Source organism: Moschus berezovskii, chromosome 24 (assembly GCF_049115385.1).
Source record: "Moschus berezovskii isolate FMDL1 chromosome 24, NW_MosBer_1.0, whole genome shotgun sequence".
In the NCBI taxonomy this organism is placed as follows: Eukaryota; Metazoa; Chordata; class Mammalia; order Artiodactyla; family Moschidae; genus Moschus; species Moschus berezovskii.
The window spans coordinates 54966621-54994409 of NC_142483.1; the positions used below are offsets into that span (position 1 = coordinate 54966621).

The 27789-nt window shown below is 44.9% G+C and overlaps 1 long non-coding RNA gene across 1 annotated transcript; it reads right to left on the minus strand.

Annotated features, from left to right (window-relative positions):
- On the minus strand, positions 1 to 27171 carry LOC129548184 (uncharacterized). The gene is made up of 4 exons (XR_016036145.1): positions 27079 to 27171; positions 11308 to 11418; positions 2231 to 2393; positions 1 to 1071 (listed from the first exon to the last, which is right to left on the minus strand). It is a non-coding gene; the product is annotated as an uncharacterized LOC129548184 (long non-coding RNA).
- Between the last annotated feature and the right edge of the window lie 618 nt (positions 27172 to 27789).

Consider the following 27789-nt stretch of genomic DNA (forward strand, 5'->3'; position numbering starts at 1 on the left):
AGTACCAAAGATGCCACATCTATTAGGATGGTGAATTCCAAGAAAGCAGTTATCTTATTTGTACTGCTTGCTTTAGACTTAAGGATGGTAAACAGTTCCAGGAAAAAATATAGTCCTAAAGATTCAACTTGAACTTTTACAAGAATTGATTTGGCCTGTCTAATTCTCTACCCCTTTCCTCTCCAGAGCCGCAGCCCTAGGTGTCAGCTTGGAGTTCTTGCCAAGCCACTGCTTGAGGACAGGGGCTGCTGCTGCTGCTGCTGTTTAGTGGCTAAGTCATGTCTGACTCTGTGACCCCACGGACTGTAGCTCTTCAGGCTCCTCTGTCCATGGGATTTCCCAGGCAAGAATACTGAAGTAAGTGGTCATTTCCTCCTCCAGGGGATCTTCTCCATCCAGTGATTAAACCTGCATCTCCTGCTTGGCAGGCAGATTCTTTACCACTGAGCCACCTGGGAAGGGAGAATAAATATTAGGCTTTCAGACACTCATCTCTGTGTCCACAGCACAGGACTTCATTGTTGTTTTTTAAATTGATTTGATGTCTCAACTCAGGGAAATTTTCCATTTTACTTTGAATCTCAGACCTCTGGGCAGCTCAGTTTATGCTTTGCCCCTTCTGTGAGCAGTTAAACTGAAAAAAACTCCAGAGTCCATCAACCAGGGCAGATAGCATCAGAGGGAAATAATCGAAAACCATGGCAGAACAATTGTCCTTTTATACAAGGTGACCTTCGCTGGGGGAGGGGACTTCTTTGATTTATTATTCTCTAAATTAACCTCACAGGAAAGGGTCTGTGCTCTTCCCTGAATGCCCATCACCCCAATCCTGGGCTTTTCTATGCCACCTTTCAATTTCACCAGCTCCTTCCTTTTTCTTTTCTTGGGAAAGAATCATGTTTCCTAAAATGGGTTGAAGCAGATGTTGAAACTCAAAACCAGAGACCTTAAATCTGTAGGTGCTCGGCAGCCTTAGCGAATGATGAAACACCCACAGAGCAGAGAAAAACTGAATGATCTGAGAGGCGGGTCATCTTCCCACACCTGGCTCCAAGAAGCAGCCATCTGGAGCTGTGAAAACAAGACACCGTTGCTTAGATTTTCCTGAAGCAGGTCTTGAAGTCAAAGGGTAATCTCCTGTGTGACAGGGTGGGTTTGGTGGACTCTGAGGTTGCCTGTCCAACTGTCAATCATACCCCTCCATCATCATAGGGCGAGGACGGTGGGAGAATGAATTTGATCTGTCCCTTAGCCCCATGACTGGTCCCTGATTGGTTCCAAGCAGTAGGGGTAATCCTATTTCTGCATCCTGAGTGGTTGGCTCGAACCTTGGTCTCCTGCACTGCGGGCAGATTCTTTATCATCTGAGCAACCAGGGAAGCCCCCATTGGTTGGAAGAGAAGCCTATTGGGTGAAGGGGAGCCGGACTGAAGACCAAACCTAATAGGGGAGGACGACTGAGCAGAAAAGCAGAGGTGCAGCCCTCAACGTGGCCTGGAGGAGTCAGCGCATACACAGCCCAGCGTCCTCGGTCCTGGGTCCAGAGAAATCTGTGGCATGTGTTCCATCCCGCTTCTGAGAGCTTCTCAAGGGACCAAGCTTAGGTGCCCAGAGCCTGTAACTAACTTAACAATGCCCCCTTTATTGGCCGTCTTCCCTTCCCTTTATCTCTTCCCAGCTCTTTTCTCCTGTTCTCTTCAGATTCCAAAATAAACTACTTGTGCTAAAATCCTCCTCTCAAGTGTGTTTCTGGGGGAAATCTAAGCTATGGCCGTTTTGTTCAAGTCGAACTTTTAGACCAAATGGGTAGCTTTCTCTTCATGGATGCCGTTGTGCTTTTTTGCTCCTCTTCTTGGATTGCCCGTTGTCCCTGGTCTCTACTAGACAAACTCCTAGATATCCTTCAAGATCCAATTTCGGGCTATCCTTCTGTGTTAGTTCTCCCTAGAAGTCTTAGCCATGGCCTCCCTCAGGCCATCACTGGACTGTGAACAACTCCACTGTTGGAATGACCTTATTAGAGACATTTACCTGGCAGCCTTTCTTCTGGACCGAGTACCTTGAGTTCAGGGTACTTGCACAGAACATGGCACACAGCTGTCACTCAAATATTTGTTGAGTCAATGTATGAATCCGTGTCCTGATAGCAAGGTGGTTGTTTTACATCATAAGTTTTGGATGGTTGGCTACATAGCAGTAGCCAACAGAACAGCCACTATTAACATCTCACCTTGTGCAAGCTACTTGGGTTTCCCTGGTGACTCAGATGGTAAAGAATCCACTTGCAACGCAGGAGACCCGAGTTCGATCCCTGGGTCAGGAAGATCCCCTGAAGAAGGGAATGGCAACCCACTTCAATAGTCTTGCTTGGAGAATCCCATGGACAGAGAAGCCTGGCGGGATACAGTCCATGGGGTCGCAATGAGTTAGACACGACTGAACGACTAACACTTTCACGCTACTTATACTTTCAGATCCTCATCAGAAAAATGGGGATGATAAGACAGTACCTGCTGTCTAACTGGGCTTTTGTGAATCTAAGTTAAGAGATTCGTGCTAACATGAAGTAAATGCCCAAGGAATACTTTCCCTGGGGCTCCCACTTGCAGGCCCAAGCACTGAACTCATGATCCTGCAGAGATGTTTAATGACCAACACAGCTGGCTTTCCAACGTGACCCTTTTCAGCAGCTTCAGTTCTGAGACTAATTCCTCTCCCCAAAGTTTAGGTGTTCACCTGCCACAGGTGTGTTTATCTGGGCTGTAGGAGGCAGGGGCCTGTGGCAGATGGGCACTTCCCCACCCTTTCCCTGGCCCCACCCAGGGCCCAGAGGGCTCACTTGAACTGCTGGTAGAGGAAACAGACTTCCAAATTCCCTTAATCACTGATTTGCACAACACCCTGCTGCCATTGTACAGAAGCTGAAGCAGCCAGCCTGTGACGGCCTGGCAAAGGCCTCATCTCTCCTCTCTCCAATCACCTGCTGAGGCTGCCAAGCGGCTCCAGAGGGCAGACTCCAGGGCAGTCTGGTCCCGAAAAAGGATGGGAAAGGGTAGAGAGGAGAGCAAAGCGGGGCAGAGCGGAAGTCCTCCAGCCCAGCGTCAGGGTCCTGATTGAATTTTCAGGGGGAAACCCGGAAAGGCTCAGAAAGGATGAAATCACTCACCCAAGGATACAAGGAAATAGAGAATGCTCCCCGGAGGGATGGCCCAGTCATTCTCCTTATAAATAGGTCTTTGAAAGCAAGTTCCTAGATGTTATCAGAGCAAGATTTTTTTTAAAAAATATTTTGGTGGTAGTGGAGGGAATGGGACACAAGCTAAATACATTTGAATCTTCTTTTAAGTTATATTTCTGTCAAGTGGCCTCTCCCTCTCTCTCTCTCTTTTTTGGCTGCAACTCAAGGCTCGTGGGATCCTAGTTCCCCAGCCAGGGACTGAAACCGCCCAAATGCCGCCCACCAGTCCCAGCAGTGAAAGTGCAGAGCCCTAACCACTGGACTACCAGGGGATTCTCCACTGTCAAGTAGTCCTGTTGGGAAAATATTTCTCTCACCAGTTGGGCCTGGGGCTGGGCTGAGAGTGGGGAGGCACTAATTAAGGTCACCCCGCCCCGAAACAGGGAGAAGGCAATGGCAGCCCACTCCAGTCCTCTTGCCTAGAAAATCCCATGGATGGAGGAGCCTGGTGGGCTGCAGTCCATGGGGTCGCTAAGAGTCGGACATGACTGAGTGACTTCACTTTCACTTTTCACTTTCACACATTGGAGAAGGAAATGGCAACCCACTCCAGTGTTCTTGCCTGGAGAATCCCAGGAACGGGGGAGCCTGGTGGGCTTCCGTCTATGGGGTCACACAGAGTCGGACACGACTGAAGTGACTTAGCAGCAGCAACAGCAGCCCCCGAAACAGAGCAGGACCCTGTGGTCCTTGCCCCCGCCCCACCCCATGTCCTTTGCCTGTCTTTTGTCTGTGGAAAACTTTAGTCAAATAATAAGTTTAATCAGAGATGTGAAAAATGCGGAAACAAAGGAAAACAGTCAAAGGAGACCAAATAATAATGCACTGGTTAAGCATAGTCAAGGGCCTTCAGTTCTTTCTCCAGGGCTACAGATAATATTCTGACCCATATCCTGTGAGCTGTCTTATAGATACCAAAACCCCAGGTGGAGAAGTTAACTACATGATGACCAGACTGTACCCAGGACAGGAGCTGCCACAATTCTGAGAATTGGCCTCAATGAAATGGGAACAAATGGACCCGGGAACTGCAGATTGACTGTACCTAAAACAAGACGACGCTGGTCAGACCACCGATGACCAGTTTCAAGATGACTGTCAGAGATGACTGTGCTGTTTCTGCATGTAGCCCCCACCCCTGCACTCTGTGTATAAAAACTCTTGCCCCACAGATTGCCTGGGGATCGAGGGATGAAGGAGAGAGTCAGCCTTTGGACAGATGTCCACCCTCCTCCCTTCCCAGTTGCCAGCATCTGAAATAAAGAAAGCTTGGTAGCTCAGCTGGTAAAGAATCTGCCCTCAATGCAGAAGACCTGGGTTCAATCGCTGGGTTGGGAAGATCACCTGGAGAAGGGAAAGGCTACCCACTCCAGTATCCTGGCCTGGAGAATTCCATGGACTGTATAGTCTATGGGGTTGGAAAGAGTTGGACACGACTGAGAGACTTTCACTTCCTTTCTTTCCTTTCTACCAACCTGGCCTGTTTATTGGCTTTTGAACAGCAAGCAGCTGGACCACACACACCTTTCAGTGACACCTTTGAACCCTGGAAATCACTGGTTTTGAAAGGAAAGACAACTCAAACTTTTTGCCATTTTTCCAAGTAGGCTGACAGAATGATTTCAACTCAGTTCTTCCTTTCTTCATATGTTTCAACTAAGTCTGGGTTCTAATAGAGACTAAACAGACATGTTTGTCTCTCTTGCTAGTAAGCAGTCAATATTTGCAGTATCTAAGGACTGCATACTGCAAGCAAATGCCAGAGGCTTGGACCTACTTCGGACATGAACAAAAGCTGGCCCATTTTAACTATTGCTGGCCCCTTGGTCTCCCTGAGCCTTATCTGAGAGGTAGGAGTATAGTCAGAAGCACAGATTCTGAAGCCAGAACGCCTGGCTTTGCATCCCGGATCTGCCATTTCTAGCTGTGTGACTTTTGGCAACTAACTTAAACTCTCTGTGCCCTGGATTCCTCGTATATATATACATACACACATAAACACACACACACACACACACACACACATATGTATAACTGAGGGCCTCCCAGGTGATGCTAGTGGTAAAGAACCCACCTGCCAATGCAGGGAGACGTAAGAAACACAGGTTCGATCCTTGGGTTGGGGAGTTTCCAAGGAGGAGAGCACACCAACCCACTCCAGTGTTCTTGCCTGGAGAATCCCATGGATAGAGGAGCCTGGCAGACTATAGTCCATGGGGTCGCAAAGAGTCGGACATGACTGAAGCGATTTAGCATGCATGCTTGTATAATTGAATCACTTTACTGTTACTTTGAAATACTGTAAATTGACTATACTTTAATAAAGAAAAAAGAAAACCCTGACCTCTGGAGCTGACATTCTAATGCTGTGGGCTGTACACTCAGAGGTAGACTTACCATGAAGGTCATGGCCACAAGCTCCTCTATTGCACAGCCCTTCCAAAAGCTCCATGAGGGTCCCTACCAATACCTTTACATTTCTTGCCTAATTTTGTATTCATCATTGTATGTTTTCTTTCTTCAAGAGGACCCTCAAAACTGCAAAAGCCTGGGACTTCCCTGGTGGTCCAGTGGTTAAGATTCTGTGCTCCCAATGCAGGGGGCCCAGGTTTGATCCCGGGTCAGGGAACTAGATCCCACACACAGCCCAACCAAGAGTTTGCACACCACAAGCAAAGATCCCACACTCCCCAACAAAGATCGAATATCCTGCAGGCTGCAACTAAGACCTGTGCAGCCAAAAATAAATAAATATGAAAAAAGACTAGGTCTGGAACCCAATATTCTTCTTTACAGCGGCCTGGATACAGCATCCAAGCCAGAGACAACCCATATTTGTCAAAATATCATGTAACAAGTATTCAGGTGTTTTTTTTTTCTCTCACAGTGTACCTACTACTCAGGTATCTGCAATACACATGCAGATATAATTTCTAACCTGCCCCCATGGAGTGGCCTGTTTGGACGGCAAACAGACTTTGCTCTTTCTAAATGCCTCTGTACACAGAGCATGCGCAGCCCACCTCACCCCCACCCCCCACAACTGATTTGGGAAAACACGTATTTGTCAATAGGCACAGCCATTAAAGACCCATGCAGAAAATTTACTTTATAGGTTCTAAGTCCCTCTAGAAAAATGTTTGCTTTTTCAACTGGGAATATTTAAGCAAGTAGATTTTATTTTGAATGTGGACCTTTTTTTTTTTTTTGAAAGAAGAATAAAGTTTATTAGAGTGGGGTGGGGGTGGGAAATCACTGAGAGTACAGCAAGCCGGCTTCCTGATAATTGGGGAGAGGAACTCCGGATGGGGGTCTTTGGTCTGCTTTAATAGCTGGGGGACAAAGCAATGGGGTGGGGTCTTGCGAGTCATTTGCTGATTGATGAGGTACATGTACATTCTGTATATAAGGCAGAAGAGTAGGACAAATACCTTTCCTCACGTAGGGTAGGAGGAGGGACAGGTCTCCAAACTTCCACCATGATTACAGAAGGCAGGAAGGTCCATAAGAGTCTTGTTTTTTTCTGTTGCTGAATTTCGAGACCCTTCATGCTCATCTTGTTCTTTTCTCTTCAAGGCACCACAAGAGCCACTGTAATCAGGACTGCCCCCAGGATGTGGTCCATTTTTAAAGTCTTCAGTGATTTTGCAATATTGATTCTGTTTTATATTTTGGTTTTTTGGCCCTGAGGCATGTAGGATCTTAGCTCCCTGACCAGGGATCCAACCCGTGCTTCCTGCACTGGAAGGCGAAGTCTTAACCACTGGACCACCAGGGAAGTCACCTAAGTAGGTAGATTTTAAATAGTTGGTTTCATATCAGTTATCTTGTGCTATTTATTGCCATTATGGAAAAAAAAAGTATAAAACAGAATTCCCTGTCATATAGATCTCTGGGGGGAATTACATGCAAAATTAATTTACTCTTTAAGCCAGACAGCATATATAATTACCTGCTGCTGTTAGGACTGCAGTTTTAAAAACTTCTGGGAATAGCAATGGGTGAAAAAGGAAAGATTTGGATGGCAGCTTTTGAATAATGACTCCATTGGCTTTGGTTTATTAACTTTGATATTAAACTACTATATAGACAGCATACTTGTTCCAGGAATTAATTATATTTAACCTTCTCCATGTATCCAAATGCCCACACAACTTTCAAAAATTGTGCTGGGCAATCTTGCTTTTAAAAATGCCTTTCACGTGTTGGGGGCAAGGATAGATTACAAGTTTGGGACTGACATGCACACATTGCTATATTTAAAATAGATAACCAACGAGGATCTATTCTGCTGCTACTGCTGCTGCTGCTGCTGCTAAGTCACTTCAGTCATGTCCGACTCTGTGTGACCCCATAGACAGAAGCCCACCAGGCTCCCCCGTCCCTGGGATTCTCCAGGCAAGAACACTGGAATGGGTTGCCATTTCCTTCTCCGGATCTATTCTATTCTATAACACATGAATTCTGCTTAATACTCTGTAATAACCTGAATGGGAAAAGAAGAGATGCATGTACAAGTTTAACTGAATCATTTTGCTAGACACCTGAAACTAACACAACATTGTAAATCAACCTGGTCACCCTAATTCTACTGCAGGTCACGCTGGGTCTAGGTGTCTCCCTATAGAGACAGTTGTTTACTGAAGGATTAACTACCAGTCACCAACAGACCAATATTTCCTATTGAGTTAGGTTGACTAAGCCCATTGCTAAGGACTGCATTCTATTTACTGAATCATGCTGGAGCCCATTAGCTAATCAGCAACTGGCCATTAGTATGCCGGGGAAGAAATATATATAAATGAGAGTTACAACCATATCCCAAGCAGAGGAAAACAAAGGAGATGAACGTGACCAAAAGCCAGGGAGCGTTCCAAGCACAGGAGTGATCCCAGTGTTTTTATTTTTAACGTTGGCTGCACTGGCTCGCCATTGCCCCTTTGGGCTTCTCTAGTTGCAGCACCCAGGCTTAGTGGTCCTGACCAGGGATCAAACCCATGTCCCCTATATTGGAAGGTGGACACTTAACCGCTGGACCACGAGGCAAGTCCTTGTTTCTTTTAATTGAAGTATAGTTGATTTATAATGTGGTGTTAGTTTCTGGTGTATAGCAAACTGATTCAGATATACATACATATATGTATATCTGTACATATAAAAGGAATATATGTATAATTCACGTATATATTCTTTTCCATAATGGTCTATTACATAATACTAAATACAGTTCCCTATGCTATATAGTACTGCTTTGTTGTCTCAGAATTTCTCTATTTAACAAAGTCTGCTACTGGGACTTCCCTGGTAGTCCAGTGGTTAGGACTCTGCGATTCTACTTCAGGGGGGTGTGGGTTTGATCACTGCTTGGGGAACTAAGATCCCACATGCCAAGTGGTGCTGCCAAATAAATAAATAAGTAAAGTATACCTGGTGGCTCAGACAGTAAAGAATCTGCCTGCGATGCAGGAGACCTGGGTTCGAACCCTGGGTCAGGAAGACTCCCTGGAGAAGGGAATGTCTACCCACTCCAGTATTCTTGCTTGGGGAATTCCATGGACAGAGGAGCCTGGCTGTAATTTGCCAGGCAAATTACATGGGGTCGCAAAGACTTGGACACAACTGATTGACTAACACTCTCACACACAAGCATATCTTGATGTTAAAAAAATCCAACAACCAAAGTTTGGAAGAAATGCAACCTACCCTACAGTCAAAAATTATTAAGCTCTTTCAATATTTTCAGTAATATCACAGCTGGAAACATAAAATTATTTATAGTTGTATGAGAGCTGTGACTGGAGAATGATATATTTTGATCTTGAAAAAATAAAAATGATGCTTTATGAAATTTTAATAACTATCTAATCCTTTATGAAAAAAATGTAGACCGCTTGGGGAAAAGCATGCGAAGATTCAGTTATAATTCAGTAGTTTGCTTTTATTTATCAGAGTAGTAGAAATAGTTTTGATGTATAAATTTATTCCCATGCTGAAATTATTCCCATAACATAAATTTCAGTGCCACTAAAAATGGAATAAGGTTTCCCTCTGATAATGAGGAATACTCAGGAATGTTTTCACTGGGTAATTTGAGTCTTAGAGCTGTTCAAGAAAAGTCTAAGTTTCCTTCCCCAAATTATTAAAGCAATAAAGATTTATTGTATAATATTCTATCAGTTAAAGAAATGCCAGAAATGAAAATTAGTTCTTCCCTATTCCACTCTCCAGAAGTAACCATCATTTTCGCTTTCAAGTTAAGCGGGATTTTTTTTAAGTGGGATTTTTAAAAAACAAATCTTTAAAGCTTAAAGGATTATACTTTGTGCACAAAAGTGAAAAAAATTAGTAACAGCAATGCAGAGATACTTTTTCCAGGGGGCAATTTCTCTTTGTCTTCTTGATGGCATAAAAGTCAATTTCCAATCAAAAAGCTAAGATATAGTGATCCAAAAAAAAATCACTTCTTCTTTTAAATTTTTATTTTGAAATGATTATAGTCTTGTTATGGACTAAATATCTGTCTCACCAAAATGAATATATTGAAGCCACAATCCTCAGTGTGAAAGCTTTAGAAGGTAAGCTAGGTCATGAGACTGGAACCTTCATAGATGGGATTAGTGGCCCAAGAGGCCAGACAGCTGGCTTGCGGCCTTTCTGCTCCATAAGGATACAACCCAGGGTAGGCCTCTCACAGACCCAGATCATGCTAGCCCTCTGATTTCAGAGTTCCAGCCTCCCGAGCTGTAAGAAATAAATTTCTGCTATATACAAGCCACCTGAGCTAAGAAAATCGCAAAAGAAGTTGCAAAAATAGCAGAGAGGGGAACTCGCTTGGTGGTCCAGTGGTTAAGAATCTGCCTGCCAGCACAGGGGACACGAGTTCAATCCCTGGTTTGGAAAGATCCCACATGCCTCAGAGCAATTAAACCGATAAGCCTGTGCTCTAGAGCCTGCACAGCAAAAGAAGCCACTGCAGTGAGAAGTCCAGGCACCGCAAGTAGAGAGCAGCCCCATTCACTTCAAGTGGAGAGAGCCTGCTCACGGCAATGAAGACCCAGCAGAGCCAAAAGTAATAAATAATTTAAAAAACAGTACAGAAGTACCAGGTACCCTTCCCCAAGCTGCCCCTCAAAGTTATATCTGACATAACTATGGTGTACTCTCCAAGCCAGGAAATTGACTAGATCATTTCTTTTTGAAACACCAAGTATTTGGGGGGAAATCCTACCATAAATAAGATGAGGCCTATTGGAGTTTTTATAGTCAGATAAAATTATTCTACAAGGTATCTATATAGTAGAAGGACCTAGTAACCACCATCACTATTACATGTAACCTGACATGTCACTGTCCTCGATAGATGTCAACACAGAATATTTCAAGGGCTTTGGGGGACAATGTATTGGTTTAAATATCATGTTTAAATAAGTTGAGGGCTTTCCCTGCAGTCCAGTGGTTAAGACTCTGCCTTCCAATGCAGGGGATGAGGGTTCAATCCCTGGTCAGGGAACTAAGGTCCTATGTGCCTCAAGGTGTGGCCAAAAATTTAAAAAATAAATAAGTTGAATTTAAAGTAACAAAGGATACTGATGGAACAAATACATTTTATCCTTAGTGGTTATGAGACTGGAAATGTATTTTTCTTTAAAGCACTATTTAAATGCATCAAATACCCTTTGGAACTGCTTCAAATGTAACAGCATACACAATCACAGAACTTACTGCACCAACATTTTAGCTATTAACAGAAAAGCCTGCCTCCCAGGCCACACTGAGCATTAGTCCCTCAAAAGCACTGTTTAAATTTACTTTGGAAACACCTCCATTTGGTGTATCTTTTCCTTCATTCTTGAGGTTGCCTTTAGGAAAATCCAAGAACACAAGTAATAAAGCAATGTGGATATTCTCAAGTACAGTTTTATAGTTAGTAAGCAGATGGTTTGGGTCTTGGAAAACATAATGACAGCATATTTTTATATGCCAGAACTACTGAACAGGAGAACACAGCAGGTCAAAGGAGTTTTTAAGATAAAAAAAAAAAACAATTTATTTATTCAAGAAATACTTACTCATGATCACCTGGTAGGCAGGCACAAGCCTGGGCACTGGATCCATGATGCTGGATTAACCTTTTTATTTTTTTAATTCACAAATTTTTCCATTGACCCCTCTGGTAGGATCTGAAAAAAGTGAAAGTATTAGTTGCTCAGTTGTGTCTGACTCTGTGACCACACCAACTGTAGCCCACCAGGCTCCTCCCCTGTCTATGGAATTCACCAGGCAAGAATACTGGAGTGGGATGCTATCCTCTTCTCCAGGGGTTCTTCCCAACCCAGGGATCTAGAAAGTACCAAAATCAAAACTTGCAAAATGGGTGTGAGGTCACTGGAAAAAAATTCTAGAGATAAAAGTGGAGTACTGTCTAAAGAGATCCTGAATATATGATATTCTTCATATCTTAGAGAATAATATGTGGAAAAACATTCACACAAAGATTGTGGACGGACTGAAAAGTGGTTCAGAAGAATAAGACTACAAATGTAAATTTTATTACTCATATATATGTTATATCTACATACATAGTATGTAGATATGTGTAATATGTATCATATATACACATGATATATATGCATGAATCAATAAATATATTCTCCTACATAAATGCAAGAGGGATATATGATAAAAATCTATGTCTAAATAAGTTTGTTAAAAAGGCCAAAGAAATCCAGGAAGAAAAGAACATCTTTTTCAACAAATGGTGTTGAAACAATGGATATCTATCATAAAACAAAAATGAATACCATCCTCCACTTCATACCACATACAAAAATTAATTGTATGGTTGAAAATTTTCAAAAGTGATGGAAATAAAATATGTCTAAAACAGTTCTTGGGAGAAAAGTTATGACCAACCTAGACAGCATATTCAAAAGCAGAGACATTACTTTGCCAACAAAGGTCCATCTAGTCAAGGCTATGGTTTTTCCAGTAGTCATGTATGGATGTGACAGCTGGACTATAAAGAAAGCTGAGGGCTGAAGAATTGATGCTTTTGAACTGTGGTGTTGAAGAAGACTCTTGAGAGCCCCTTGGACTGCAAGGAGATCCAGCCAGTCCATCCTAAAGGAAATCAGTCCTGAACATTCTTTGGAAGGACTGATGCTAAAGCTGAAGCTCCAATCCTTTGGCCACCTGATGTGAAGAACTGACACATTTGAAAAGACCCTGATGCTGGGAAAGATTGAAGGCAGGCAGAGAAGGGGACGACAGAGGATGAGATAGTTGGATGGCATCACCGACTCAATGGTCATGAGTCTGAGTAAACTCCGGGAGTTGGTGATGGACAGGGAGGCCTGGCGTGCTGCAGTCCATGGGGTCTCAAAGAGTTGGATGTGACTGAGCGACTGAACTGAACTGAACTGAAAACGGCTCTATCAATCAATACAAAATAAAAATTCCAAGTGGTAAGGTGTCAGTGTCTCCTAATTTCATCGACAGGGCTTTTTTTTTTTCTTTCTCAATTGTACATACAATAATAATGTATCTTACAGTTCACAGAATTTCAGATTTGAAGAAATATAGGTGTTTCTAGGGTGGAGGAAAATACACTCCTCTCTCACCCTGTGGGACGTGAATCTTACAGTGTATGGTGTTAAGCGCTATAATGGTGGTGGGTGGTAGGAGTGCACTCCTAAAGTAAGCCTTACCTTTTCGAGCTTTACAGTTTGTATTGGGCATTCATATTATAGTTGCAATGAATTATAATTCATTGTAATTTCTTAACCATCTTGCAAGGAGGTCACATGATTAGCCCAGTGTACATTAATGAATGAATGAAATGAATGAACATATAAAGTAGCTAGGGCCCACATCACTAAAAAGTCTACAAACAAGAAATGCTGGAGAGGGTGCTGAGAAAAGGGAACCCTCCCTAACACTGTTGGTTAGAATGTAAGTTGGAGCAGCCACTTTGGAGAACAGTATGAAGGTTCCTCAAAAAACTACAAATATAACTACCATATTATTCAGCAATACCACTCCTGGGCATATATTCAGACAAAACTATCATTCAAAGAGATACACGCATGCCTATGTTCATAGCAGTACTATTTATAATAGCCAAGACACAGAAGCAACCTAAGTGTCCATCGACAGGCAGATAGAGATGTGGTACAAATACACAGTAGAATATTACTTGGCCGTAAATAAAATAATGCCATTTGCAGCAACATGGATGAACCTAAAGATTATCATTTTAAGTGAAGTAAGTCAGATAAAGACAAATATGATATAATGTCACTTATATGTGGAATTTAAAATATAATACAGAATGACATATCTACAAAACAAAAACAGAGACACAGATCTGGAGAACAGACTTGTGGTTGCTAAGGTGGACGGGGGTAGGGGAGGGAAGGACTGAGAGTCTGAGGTTAGCAGAGGCAAACTCTTGTATACAGGATGGATAATCAACAAGGTCCTACTGGACAGCAGGAACTATATTCAATACCCTGTGACAAACCATAATGAAAAAGAATATGAAAAGATATATTTTCTGTACAGTCACTTTGCTGTACAGAAAAAAAATAAACACAACATTACAAATCAACTATACTTTGACAACATTTTTAAAAAAGAAACCAGGACCCAGAAAATTAAGTATCTTAAGATCATCCAGAGAGTAAGGGCTCTAAGACTTGGTTCTTCTGACACCTCTTCCTCCTAAACCATTTATCTTTGACTGACTTCCCTAAAAGCAGAGCTGGAGCTGAGGATGTCCTGTGCATGTGATTTATTGAGGTTGTTATCTCAGGAAAAACCTGTAAGAGATGAAGGGAGGCAGGATAGGGCCAGGGACTGAAGGCCCATGAAGATGAGAGTTCAGCCAAAGTCCAGCCTCAGCCTGATCACAGGAACGCTGGAGCAGCAGCATCCACCTTGGGGCAGGGGAGCAGGGCTTGTTTATTTAAACGCCTGCATCAGCCTGTTCATGGCTTGTGGGGGGGCACCCACCTTCTCATGCAGGGGGCAGGCATCTCTGAGCCAAAACTCAACTGCAGCTAGAGAACGGGGGTGCCAACCAGGAAAGGGAATTTGGATAGGTCTACACAGCCTCCACCTACCAGTGGGAGGAACGTTCTCTTCAAGATTGAAAAGAATATACAGTGGTACAATGGAATACTGTGTGTGTGTTAGTTGCTCAGTTGTGTCTGACTCTTTGCGACCCCATGGACTGCAGCCTGCCAGGCTCCTGTGTCCATGGAATTCTCCAGGCAAGAATACTGGAGTGGGTTACCATGCCCTTCTCCAACAATGGAATACTACTCAGCCATGAAAAAGGACAAGATTTTGCCATCTGCAGCAACATGGATGAAACTAGAGATGATCGTACTCGGTGAAGTCAGCCAGATGAAGAAAGACAAGCACTGTGTGGTGTCACTCACAGGGGGAATCTAAAACATACAACCACCTAGTGGAAGTAATAAAGAGAAGCAGGGTCACGGACACAGACAGCAAACATGGTTACCAGCTGCGGGAGGGCCATGGAGGAGTGGGGAGCAGGACACACAAACCCTTGGGCAGAAGTGCGGCTCGAGGATGTATTGTACAACACGGGGAACAGAGCCAACATTTGTTAGAACTGTAAATGGAGCGTGACCGTTAAACATGGAATAAAAACAAGACTCGAGGAGAGGAGGCCTGATTCAGCCCGCATGGGTTACCCTTGCCTTTGAACTTTGTTCATGAAGAGTTAAGACATGAGTTTGAGGGACTTTCGTGGTGGTCCAGTGGTTAAGACTGCAGTTCCACTGCAGGGGGCAAAGGTTCAACCTCTGGTCAGGGACCTATGATCCTGAATGCCATGAGATGTGGCCAAAAGTTAAAAAAAAAAAAAAGATAAAGTCTGAGCCTGGCCAGTTCTGCTTCCTCCTTTTACGAATGACAGCTACACAGGACGTCAGCACTCTCTAGACTGCCTGCTCCCCGTCCTCCCGCTTCCTCCCCTCCTCCTCCCCTCCTCCCTACTTCCGGCTCCCCTCCCCCTCCTCCTCTTCTTCCTCTTCTCTGCCTTGTCTTTCTTGTTTTTAAATTACCAAGTGACTAAGAGCCAAGCGCAGCAACTAACTGAGGTGCTAAGTACGAATATTGTCCCCTAGTTGGTGCTGCCCCGTTTTTTTTACATCCCTTGGATTTCCTGACCACTTCCCTGCACACCTAGTCTAATGCTCTGGGTGTTCTGCCCTCTGCCTGGCAGTTTACAGACCTTCCCCAGGAGCCCTTAATCCCTGAGGCCCTGAGGTCACAGGACCGGGTCCCACTGGCTACTTCCCCTGTGGGTTTCTTCTGGGAACACTTACGAATACATAACTTTCACACGAATCCTACTCTTGGGGTCTATTTATGAGAAATCCAACCTAAAACATTCTTACTTTACAGTCAGGGAAACTGAGAAGTAAGTTGTCCAAGCTATTAATTAAAAAAAAATAAAAAAGTGATAACACTGGGATTGAAACCTGGCCCTCTTCTGGCTCTCAGATCCACATACCAACCATTATATCCAACAGGGCTTCGTGAATCCAGGTCCTCGTTAACATCTAGATCTCTGCAGAGGAGGCCAGTTCTGGACAAAACGCTGCTAGGAAGGGGGTAGCCATGCCAAGCCAGTCATCTCTTTATCCACCATCCCAGAGTATGTTAAACTTAGTTCTTTAAAGTTAGTTTGTTAAAGTTAGTTGAATAGACTGTGCTATCTGTCCTCAAGTCTGCTCCCCTCTGCCTGAAAAACCCAGAAAATTTTCCAATATCCAGCTACCAATGTCCAAATCCTGGCGATAATAAACTTTTCACTGTGCCATAATGAAAGGAGAAAAAAAGTCAGTGTGGCAGAAACCAACCCAACATTGTAAAGCAATTATCCTTCAATTATAAATAAATACATCTAAAAAGCAAAAAACAAAAACATGTCAATGTGGTAAATTTTTCTTGATGCCAAATATATTCATTTTAAAAAACCTTTTTTTTTTTTTTTCAATTTTTGGCCATACCTCGAAGCAGGTGGGATCTTAGTTCCCTGACCAGGGATGAAACCCCTGCCCCCTGCAGTGGAAGCGCAGTGTCTTAACCACTGAACCACCAGGGAAGTCCCCAAATATATTCAGTTTAAAAGACTCTACTCTGGGGTGATGTTTTTCCTTCATTTTGGGGTGTAGGAAGTGGGGAGGTGCCACTGGACCTGTGAGATCTTAGTTTCCCAACCAGGGATTGAACCCAGGCCCTTGGCAGTGAGAGCACAGAATCCTAACCATTGGACTGCCAGGGAATTCCCTTCTGACATTTTTAATGTTCAAGTATCTTCTTTTGTACAAGATAATAGTAAAAATAGATAGACGTTGATTTTTTTAAAAAGTGGTCTAATGTATAAGATTAAAGTTGGCAACTCTGTAACTGTAGATTTTTCTAAAGGTGATGGTGGGTGGGTTTGGGGGCAGTTTTATTCATCTTGAAATCCAGTTGTCTAGAGGTTAGTATTGTGGGGAATGTACCAGGACCCACGGGTGTCAGGAAATTTTCTCTTTTCAGCAGAACCCTTTCTTAATCATGACCACCAGTGTTAACCAGGATTCTCTTGATAGCAAGTGACAGAAACCCAATGATCTCAGATAAAAGGAGATTTTGCAAGGCTTCCAGTATTTCAAGAAGGTGCTGGTAGGCTTCACAGATGTTAGAACTAAGCACTCAAAAACCACTGTGAGTAGGAGTTTGGGATTAACGGGTACACACTACTATACTATATATAAAATAGGTAAACAACAAGGTCCTATTGTACAGCACAGGGAACGCTGCTCAATATCTTGTGGTAACCTCTAACAGAAAATATACATACACACATGCATATGGATAACTGAATCCATTTGCTGTGTACTTTAAACCAAACAATCCTGTACATTGACTATACTTCAATTAAAAAAAAATCTGCTGTGACTCTCCATGTTCCCCAGTATAACAGCTGTGTACTGTTACAAAACCAACCACCTCAAAAATCAGTAGATTGAAACAATAACAGTAGGACTTCCCTGGAGGTCCAGTGGTTAAGACACTGCACCCCACTGCAGGGGGCAGGGGTTCTACCCAACGTTGGGGAACTAAGATCCTGAATGTCATGGGGTGGCGTCAAAAAATAGAAAAAAAAGATTAAAAATAAAGTAAAACAACAACAGTCCGTTATTACACTTGTGAATCTGCATGAGATAGAGTCTGGCGGAGAAAAGAAGGCTCCTTTCTGCTCCATGTGATGTCTGACTGGCGGCCTCAGCAAAGGGCTGGAACTCTGCTTCTAAGGCAGGGCAACATGCTGCAGGCTGGTTCTGTCAACTGGGCTGAGTGCCCCAGGGATGGGTCTCTCCATGTGGCTACTCACAGCACGAGAGCTGGATCTGAGGGCAAGCCCAAGCGGGGGTGCTGGGGGGAGCTGTGTTGCGTGTCGCCTCCTATGAACTGGCCTCAGAGTCAGAGGGCACCCCTCTACCCTCCTCCATCAGGGAAGGCAGTGACAAACGCTCACCCTGTTTCAAGGGTTGGGGATAGTTATAAACGTCTCTTTTTTTCTTTTTTGGGTGCATCTTGAAACTTGTGGGATCTCAGTTCCCTGACCAGGGATGGAACTCATGTCCCCCGCACTGGCAGATGGGTCCTTAACCACTGGTCCATGGGGACGTCCATAAGGTCCTCCTCTTGACAGGGAGTGGCCAGGCTCTGGAAGAGTGTGTAGCATGAGTTACATGACCATGGCCACCTTCTGAAAACGCGATCTGCCCCACCTGGCACTGTCTTCACTCTGCAGGGAATTTCTCCCATGTATGGAGGGCATGGCCATCCATGATGCTCAGGCTCTCATCTTCAGCACTCTTGCCTCTGGCCCAGTTTGGGGTGGATCTTGGTACCAATTATAGCAGGAAGAGATTGAATAATGTGATGGGCTACAGGATGAGAGCTGAAACAACATTGGCTTGCTTCCCTGGTGGCTCAGACGGTAAGAAATCTCCCTGCAGTGCAGGAGACCCAGGTTCGATCCCTGGGTTGGGAAGATCCCCTGGAGAAGGGAATGGTTACCCAGTGCAGTATTCTTACCTGGAGAATCCCATGGACAGAGGAGCCTGGCGGGCTGTAGTCCACGGCGTCCCAGAGTCAGACACAACTTAGGGACTAACACTTTCACTTTTCAAGCATGGGACCAGAGGCAGGATGGGACAAGCCACAGAACCAGCAAAGGGGAGGAATGCTTTCCTGAGCAGACAGGTCCATAACTGCCCACTACAGGGCTTGCTCCTAAAGGCTCTCCCCCTCCCCAATGGGGTGACAAGGAATGCAACCAGGGCCCTAATGAATGGGCTCTCTGGTTACAACCCCAAGAGAGGACTTGTATTACTTTGTGGGTCCAATTCTGATAATACAACAGGTTTGGGTGGAAGTTGTGGAGATTTATGTTTAAAGAAACAAACGCAACAGGCTTGGCAATAAATGGGATTCATTTCCTTCTGGAAGTTTCTGCCCTGAAGAGGTGCGATGTTTTAAGCAATCTGACCCTGAGGGCTGAGAGCAACTCTCAAAACAGCTTCTGTGGTTGAACACCTCAGCTTTTGGATGCCAACTTTGGCCCCCAAAGTGCAAGAAACCACTTGAGCTCATCTGAGTAAAATCGAGATTCAGGGATTATCAAGACCTTCCACCACCTGGCTCCAGCTGAAAATCACAAGCCTCCATCTCCACTTTCAACATAAACTAGAACAGGCAGAATTTAAAATCATAGTTTTGAGAATTCCCTGGTTGTCTTGTGGTTAGGACCCTACACTGGTGAGGGCCTGGGTTCCATCCCTGGTCGGGGAACTAGGATCCCATAAGAGGTGCAGTACGACCAAAATAAAACAAAAACACCCCATTTTTAAATGCTTTTCAAAGGACTTCCCTGGTAGTCCAGTGGTTAAGAATCTGCCCTTCCACTTCAGGGCGCACAGGTTTGGTCCCTGGATGGGGAACTAAGATCCCACATGCCCCGTGGTACAGCAAAAACATAAATAAATAGAAATAACTTTAGGACTTCCCTGGTGGCGCAGTGGATAGGAATCCACCCTCCAGTGCAGGGATCACAGGTTTGGTCCCTGATCCGGGAAGATTCCACATGCCTCAGGGCAACTAAGCCTGCGCTCTGGAGCCTGAGAGCCATAACTACTGAACCCGTGAGCCTAGAGCCCATGCTCTGCAGCAAGAGAAGCCCACATACTGCAGCTACAGAGTAGCCTCCGCTCACTGCAACTAGAGACAGCCCATGCACAGCAATGAAGACCCACTGCAACCAAAATTAAATAAATTCATTCATTCAAAATAACTTTCAACACTTTTCAATAATTTTTCACCTGTGCTAGTTTCCTAGGTAGTGGATTAGGGAAATTTTTTCTTCTTCATCTTTTTCTGTATTTGAGGAAACCTAAGAAACATCACTTTAGGGGAAACAAAATTCTTCCCTGGGTAGAGGGGTCCTCTCAGATCTGCCAGGTGAGGCTGGAGCTATGCCATGGGGAACTGCAGAGTCCCGGCAAGGCTGAGCTTCTTCCATCCCCAGCCAGCCATCCCTGTGAGAAGGTGATCACAGCTACCCCCAGCCTGCCTCTCCCCTGCCCAGGAGTACAGGACTGGGCGCTGGAATAAGATGCACAATCCTCCCCCACCTTCCCAGCACTGCCCTCCGGGTATTTGAAGATCCTTCAGTTCAGTTCAGTTCAGTCGCTCAGTCATGTTAACTCTCTGTGACCCCATGAATCACAGCACGCCAGGCCTCCCTGTCCATCACCAACTTCCGGAATTCACTCAAATTCATGTCCATCGAGTCAGTGATGCCATCCAGCCATCTCATTCTCTGTTGTCCCCTTCTTCTCCTGCTCCCAATCCCTCCCAGCATCAGACTCTTTTCCAGTGAGTCAACCCTTCTCATGAGGTGGCCAAAGGATTGGAGTTTCAGCTTTAGCATCAGTCCTTCCAATGAACACCCAGAACTGATTTCCTTCAGAATGGACTGGTTGGATCTCCTTGCAGTCCAAGGGACTCTCAAGAGTCTTCTCCAACACCACAGTTCAAAAGCATCAATTCTTCAGCAATCAGCTTTCTTCACAGTCCAACTGTCACATCCATACATGACCACTGGAAAAACCATAGCCTTGACTAGATGGACCTTTGTTGGCAAAGTAATGTCTCTGTTTTTTAATATGCTCTCTAGGTTGGTCATAACTTTCCTTCCGAGGAGTAAGCGTCTTTTAATTTCATGGCTGCAATCAGCATCTGCAGTGATTTTGGAGCCCAAGAAAATAAAGTCTGACACTGCTTCCACTGTTTCCCCATCTATTTGCCATGAAGTGATGGGACCAGATGCCATGATCTTAATTTTCTGAATGTTGAGCTTTAAGCCAACTTTTTTCACTCTCCTCTTTCACTTTCATCAAGAGGCTTTTTAGTTCCTCTTCACTTTCTGCCATAAGGGTGTTGTCATCTGTATATCTGAGGTTATTGATATTTCTCCCAGCAATCTTGATTCCAGCTTGTGCTTCTTCCAGCCCAGCGTTCCTCATGATGTACTCTGCATATAAGTTAAATAAGCAGGGTGACAATATACAGCCTTGACATACTCCTTTTCCTATTTGGAACCAGTCTGTTGTTCCGTGTCCAGTTCTAACTGTTGCTTCCTGACCTGCATACAGGTTTCTCAAGAGGCAGGTATTCCCATCTCTTTCAGAATTTTCCACAGTTTATTGTGATCCACACAGTCAAAGGCTTTGGCATAGTCAATAAAGCAGAAATAGATGTTTTTCTAGAACTCTCTTGATTTCTCCATGATCCAGCAGATGTTGGCAGTTTGATCTCTGGTTCCTCTGCCTTTTCTAAAACCAGCTTGAACATCTGGAAGTTCACGGTTCACATATTGCTGAAGCCTGGCTTGGAGAATTTTGAGCATGACTTTACTAGTGTGTGAGATGAGGGCAATTGTGCGGTAGTTTGAGCATTCTTTGGCATTGCCTTTCTTTGGGATTGGAATGAAGACTGACCTTTTCCAGTCCTGTGGCCTCTGCTGAGTTTTCCAAATTTGCTGGCATATTGAGTGCAGCACTTTCACAGCATCATCTTTCAGGATTTGAAATAGCTCAACTGGAATTCCATTACCTCCACTAGCTTTGATCGTAATGATGCTTTCTAAGGCCCAGTTGACTTCACATTCCAAGATGTCTGGCTCTAGGTGAGTGATCACACCATCGTGAAGATCCTTATCCAGGTCATCCCACACCTCAGCCCTGTCGCCAAGTTAACCAGACTCAGAACAGTGGATGGGAATGCCACCTGCCCTTCTAGTCAACCAGGAAAGTTGCCCTCTGTCAAGCCCTCAGCCACTGCAGCACCCCTGATGGTGTTATGTCCAATTTACCTTCATTCCCAAGTGTCAAAAAGAGTAACTTTAAAAAATGTCTAATGTTGTAAGGCATCTGCTAAACCATTTTGCTGGTCCCCTTGAAGGCCTGGACGACTCAGGAAGAGTCTATTTTTGTGCTCATTGTTGAGGGCGGCAGGTATCAACAGGAAAGCGAGCCCTGTGGAGTGACATCACGTCATGGCAGACAATGGAGTGTGCAGCCCCCACTGCAAAGCTTCTGGGTGAGCCTGAGAGCTAGGGTCTCCCCTCCCCCTACTGATGCGCTCCCCCAGCACTTTAGAGGAGCTTCACAGAGCAGAGGTCAGAGGCAGATCAAGGGGCCTGGGAACCCATCAGCCTCTGATTTGTGAGGGTAAAGGGTCAGTGAAGGGACACAGGGAGAGAGAGAGGGTTTCTGCTTCTGCTGACCCAGGCCATGCCCTTGGTCTGGAGTGCATGTGCCTCTGTGTCTGTATGTGTGTGTGTACCTGTCTGTCTGTGTGTATGTCTCCATGTGTGTCTGGTATATCTGTGTGTATGTTTGTGTAACTCTGAGTGTGTGTCTGTGTATCTGTGTGTGTGCCTGTATTTCGGTGTGTGTGTCAGTGTATGCCTGTGTGTGTGTCTGTGTATCTGTGTGTCTGTGTGTGTCTATGTATCTGTGTGTGTCTGTGTATCTGTGTGTGTGTCTGTGTGTATCTGTGTGTGTGCCTGTGTATCTGTGTATGTCTGTGTGTGTCTGTGTATCTGTGTGTATCTGTGTATCTTTGTGTGTATCTGTGTATCTTTGTGTGTGTCTGTGTATCTGTGTGTGTGTCTGTGTATGCCTGTGTGTGTCTGTGTATCTGTGTGTGTCTGTGTATATGTGTGTGTGTTTGTGTATGCCTGTGTGTGTGTCTGTGTATCTGTAGGTGTGTCTGTGTATCTGTGTGTGTCTGTGTATGCCTGTGTGTGTGTCTCTGTATCTTTGTGTGTATCTGTGTAAGTGTGTGTGTCTATGTATCTGTAGGTGTGTCTGTGTATCTGTGTGTGTGTCTGTGTATCTGTGTGTGTGTCTGTGTATGCCTGTGTGTGTCTGTGTATCTTTGTGTGTGTCTGTGTATCTGTGTGTGTCTATGTATCTGTGGGTGTGTCTGTGTATCTGTGTGTGTATCTGTGTATGTTCATGTTTATGTCCGTGTATCTCTGTGTGTGTATATGTATATATATTTATCTAGAGATGATCATACTTATTCATCATAAGTGAAATAAATCAGACAGAGAAAGACAAATATATGATGTCACTTTTAGGTAGAATCTAAAAATTGATACTACTGCTACTGCTAAGTCACTTCAGTCGTGTCCAACTCTGTGTGACCCCATAGACAGAAGCCCACCAGGCTCCCCTGTCCCTGGGATTCTCCAGGCAAGAACACTGGAGTGGGTTGCCATTTCCTTCTCCAATGTGTGAAAGTGAAGTCGCTCAGTCATGTCCGACCCTTAGCGACCCCACGGACTGCAGCCTACCAGGCTCCTCCATCCATGGGATTTTCCAGGCAAGAGTACTGGAGTGGCTTGACACATGTGAACTAATTTATATAACAGAAGCAGACTTAGAAACCAAACTTATGGTTACCAAAGGGGGAAGGGGGTTGGGGAGGGATAAATGAGAAGTTTGGGATTAGCAGATACAAACTCTTAAATATGAATAGATAAACAAAAAGGTCCTACTGTATAGCATGTGTGCGAAGTTGCTCCAGTTGTGTCTGACTCTTTGCAACCCTATGGACTGTGGCCCACCAGGCTCCTCTGTCTGTGGGATTCTCCAGGCAAGAATACTGGGGGTGGTTACCATGCCCTCCTCCATGGGGTCTTCCCATCCCAGGGATCAAACATGAGTGTCTTATGTCTCCTGCATTGGCAGGTGGGTTCTTTACCACTAGCACCTACCTGAGAAGCCCCACTTTAAAGCATGGTAACTATAATAAATATCCTGTAATAAACCATAATCGGAGAAGGCAATGGCAAGCCACTCCAGTACTCTTGCCTAGAAAATCCCATGGATGGAGGAGCCTGGTAGGCTGTAGTCCATGGGGTCACTAAGTCGGACACGACTGAGCGACCTCACTTTCACTTTTCACTTTCACACACTGGAGAAGGAAATGGCAACCCACTCCAGTGTTCTTGCCTGGAGAATCCCAGGGACGGAGGAGCCTGGTGCGCTGTCGTCTATGGGGTCGCACAGAGTCGGACACGACTGAAGCGACTTCGCAGCAGCAGCAGCAATAAACCATAATGGAAAAGAAATGAAACTGTACCATTTGCAGACACATGGATGGACCTAGGGATTGTCATACAGAGTAAAGTAAGTAGAAAGAGGGGCTTCCCTGGGGGTCCAGTGGCTAAGACTCCATGCTCCCATGTGGAGCCTCGGCTTGATCCCTGGTCAGGGAACTACACCCTGCATGCCGCAACTAAAGATCCTGTGTGCCAAAATTAAGACCTGGCACAGCCAAATAAACACATATTTAAAAAATAAAAATAAATAAAAATGAGCAAAGGATCTGAATATAAATCTCTCTAGGAAGATATACAAATGGCCAATAAGCACATGAAAAAATGCTCAACATCATTAGTCATCAGTTCAGTTCAGTTGCTCAGTCGTGTCTGACTCTCTGTGACCCCATGAATCACAGCACGCCAGGCCTCCCTGTCCATCACCAACTCCCGGAGTTCACTCAAACTCATGTCCATCGAGTCAGTGATGCCATCCAGCCATCTCATCCTCTGTCTTCCCCTTCTGCATTAGTCATCAGGGAAATGCAAATCAAAACCACAATGAGATACTACTTCACGTCCACTAGGATGTCTGTAATCAAAAAAGCAGAAAGTAACAATTGTTGGCAAGGATGTGGGGGACTTGGGACCTTTGTATTCTACTGGTGGGCACTTAAAATGTCACAGTTACTGTGAAAAACAGTATGGCAGTTCCTCAAAATGTTAAACATAAAAGTTCCATACGACCTAGCAACTTCACTCCAAGGTGTATAGCCAAGAAGATAAAAAAACCTGTGTCCACACAAGAAGCTGTACACAAGAGATCATAGCAGCATTACTCATAACAGACAGAGTGGCAACAATCCAAATCTCCATCAACTGATGAATGTGGTATATCCATACAAGGGAGCATTATCCAGCCATAGAAAGCAATAAAGCACTGATACCTGCTACAATATGAATAAACCTGAAAAACAATTACGCTAAATGAAATAAGCCAGATATAAAAGGCCACATATGGTACCACTCCAATGAGATGAAATATCTAGACTAGGCACATCCACAGACTTGGAGGGCTGCCCAGGTGGCACTAGTGGTAAAGAACCTGTCTGCCAATGGAGGAGACATAAGAGATACGGGTTCGGTCCCTGGGTGAGGGAAGATCCCCTGGAGGAGGGCATGGTTACCCACTCCATTATTCTTGCCTAGAGAATCCCATGGACAGAGGAGCCTGCTGGGCTACAGTCCACAGGGTTGTAAAGAGATGGCCATAACTGAAGCAACTGAGCACGCACACATAGACACGGAAGGTAGACACAAGTGGCTGCCAGAAGCTGGGAGCAGGGGAAAGGGGAGGAATTGCTAGTGGGTTTCCATAGCGGGTTTGTCTGGGACTGAGGGATTTCCATGGTAGGTCTCTCAGTGCTAAGCCTGGACATTTCTTGGCAAACCCTGAAGAAGGGGTTTCCCTATTCCGTATCTGTAAATGGATGTGTCAGGTTGTCACTAAGGTCCCTTCTAGCTCACAAATTCTTTGAGATTTTATTTGTGAAAAACAAACAAACAAACACGCAAGCAACAATACACATCAAAGCCTCAAACCAGAAAAGCCTGTTTTTCTTTCCCCGTCTGGTAAATGATACGCCCTGGGGCCAGCTTGCTGTCCAGACCTGTTGGTCATTCCCAGGGTGTCATAACTCCCCCCGAGTGTGAAAGAAGCAGCATGGGTACCCTGTTTTCTAAAAAAGACCCCTGCTTAGTCTCTAATCCCAAACCTGTGAAATCAGGACATCTGGGTGTGGGACCCAGGCCAAGAGGACTTTTTAAAGAGCTGACCAGGGGATTCAGGTGTGCAGCCAGGTGTGAAAGCCAGAGGCTTTGCCATCTGACACCTGCTCTGTTTCTCCCTCCCAGGCCCTCCCACGACTGGGCCAAGGGCTGCCGGGAAATAACAGATGATTCCGTCAGACTCTCTCAGGAAACCGAACTAAGACACCGTGGGGGAAGCTTGAGAAAGGCAGGAGAGGCCGTAGCAGATTACAGGTGAGAGGGTGTGGGGCTGCAGGTGGCTGAGATGAGAGCAGAGGTCAAAGGAAACTGAGGAAGATCAAGAAAAACTAAGCACAGAGGGACCCAGCACAAGGTCACAGACTAGCGATTGCTGGTCCCACTCGGCTTCCTTTCCAGGGTTTTCCTAACTCTGTTTTGTTTTGTTTTTTCCAAATTTATTAAAAAAATTTTTTTTGGCCACATCACACAGCATGAGGGATGTTAATTTCCTGACCAGGGATTGAACCCTTGCCCCCTGCCCTGGATACTCAGTCTTAACAACTGGATCACCAAGGAAGTCCCTCTGCTGGCCTTTATAGTAAAACCTCTTCTTCTTAGTAGGAGGAGCTACTGTATTTTCTAAAGATGGCTACAACAGTGTCTCCAGCCCACAATGCTCTCCTCAATGTGATCTCACCACTTCCCCATGGAAAGGTGGCAGGTAATTTCTGTCCCCTTGAATCTAGGGGTGACTTTATGTTGTAACCACCAAAATGCAACCCAAGTACTATATGTGACTTCCAAGGCTAGGTCAGAAAACCACGGAGGTTCCACCCTCATCTCTGGGGACCTTCTCTCAGGCAGCCCTGAGCCACTGGCTAAGAACTCTGGCTGCCCTAAGACCACCATCTGAACAGGTCATGTGTAGGCTCTCCAACTGACAGTCCCAGCTGAGCCCAGCCTTCCAGGCATCCCCACACTAAGGCACCATACTGGATACTCCAGACAAGCCCAGCCAGCAGCTAGCAGTACTGGGCAGTCTCAATCAACATCATGAGAATTGCTCAATTTGAGCCCTGCCCACGTTCCTGACCCACAGCATCTATGTGATGCAATAAAGAGGCTGTTCTTAAGCCACAAAATCTGGGGTAGTTTGTTACACAACAAAATTGAAACAGGTAGTCCAAGGAAGTCCCATGGATGAAGGAGCCTGGTGGGCTGCCGTCTATGGGGTTGCACAGAGTTGGACATGACTGAAGCGACTTAGTAGCAGCAGCAGTCCAAGAAAATCTGTAATCCTTTTCATCAGAACAGGATTGGCACACCAACCCCCTCCCAGGGTCTGTCACCGTTCCTGACTTACCTTTGGTTTAGTTTTCATCAGGTCTCCAACCACCGACCTCCTGCCACCAACAGGTGAAGCCTGCACTGTGGACAGGAACTGCTGATACTTTTCACAAATCAGAGTGGCTCCTGAAAGAACACAACACAATTACAAAGTATTAAAAGAAAACTGTTGTTGTTGTTGCTGTTCAGTTGCTAAGTTCAGCTTTTTGTGACCCTGTGGACTGCAGGACTCCAGGCTTCCCTGTCCTCCACTGTCTCCCGGAGTTTGCTCAAGTCATTTGCTCACGTCCATTGAGTCACTGATGGTATCTAACCATCTCATCCTCTGCTACCCTCTTCTCTGTTTGCCTTCAATCTTTCCCAGCATCAGGGTCTTTTCCAATGAGTTGGCAGTCGGCAAAAGAAAATATAAGCAACATATTTTTTTAAAGTTGTAAAATATACTTGAAATGAAAGTCATGTCTGGCTTGTTGTGACTCCATAGTCCATGGAATTCTCCGGGCCATAGTGGGTAGCCTTTCCCTTCTGGAGTGGGTAGCCTTTCCCTTCTCCAGGGGATCCTCCCAATCCATGGATCAAACCCAGGTCTCCCGCATTGCAGGCAGATTCTTTACCAGCTGAGCCACCAGGGAAGCCCTAAAATACACATAAAACCGTTTAAACCATTTCTAAGTGGCATTAAGTATATTCACATCGTTGTGCAATCACTGCCATCATACATCTCCAG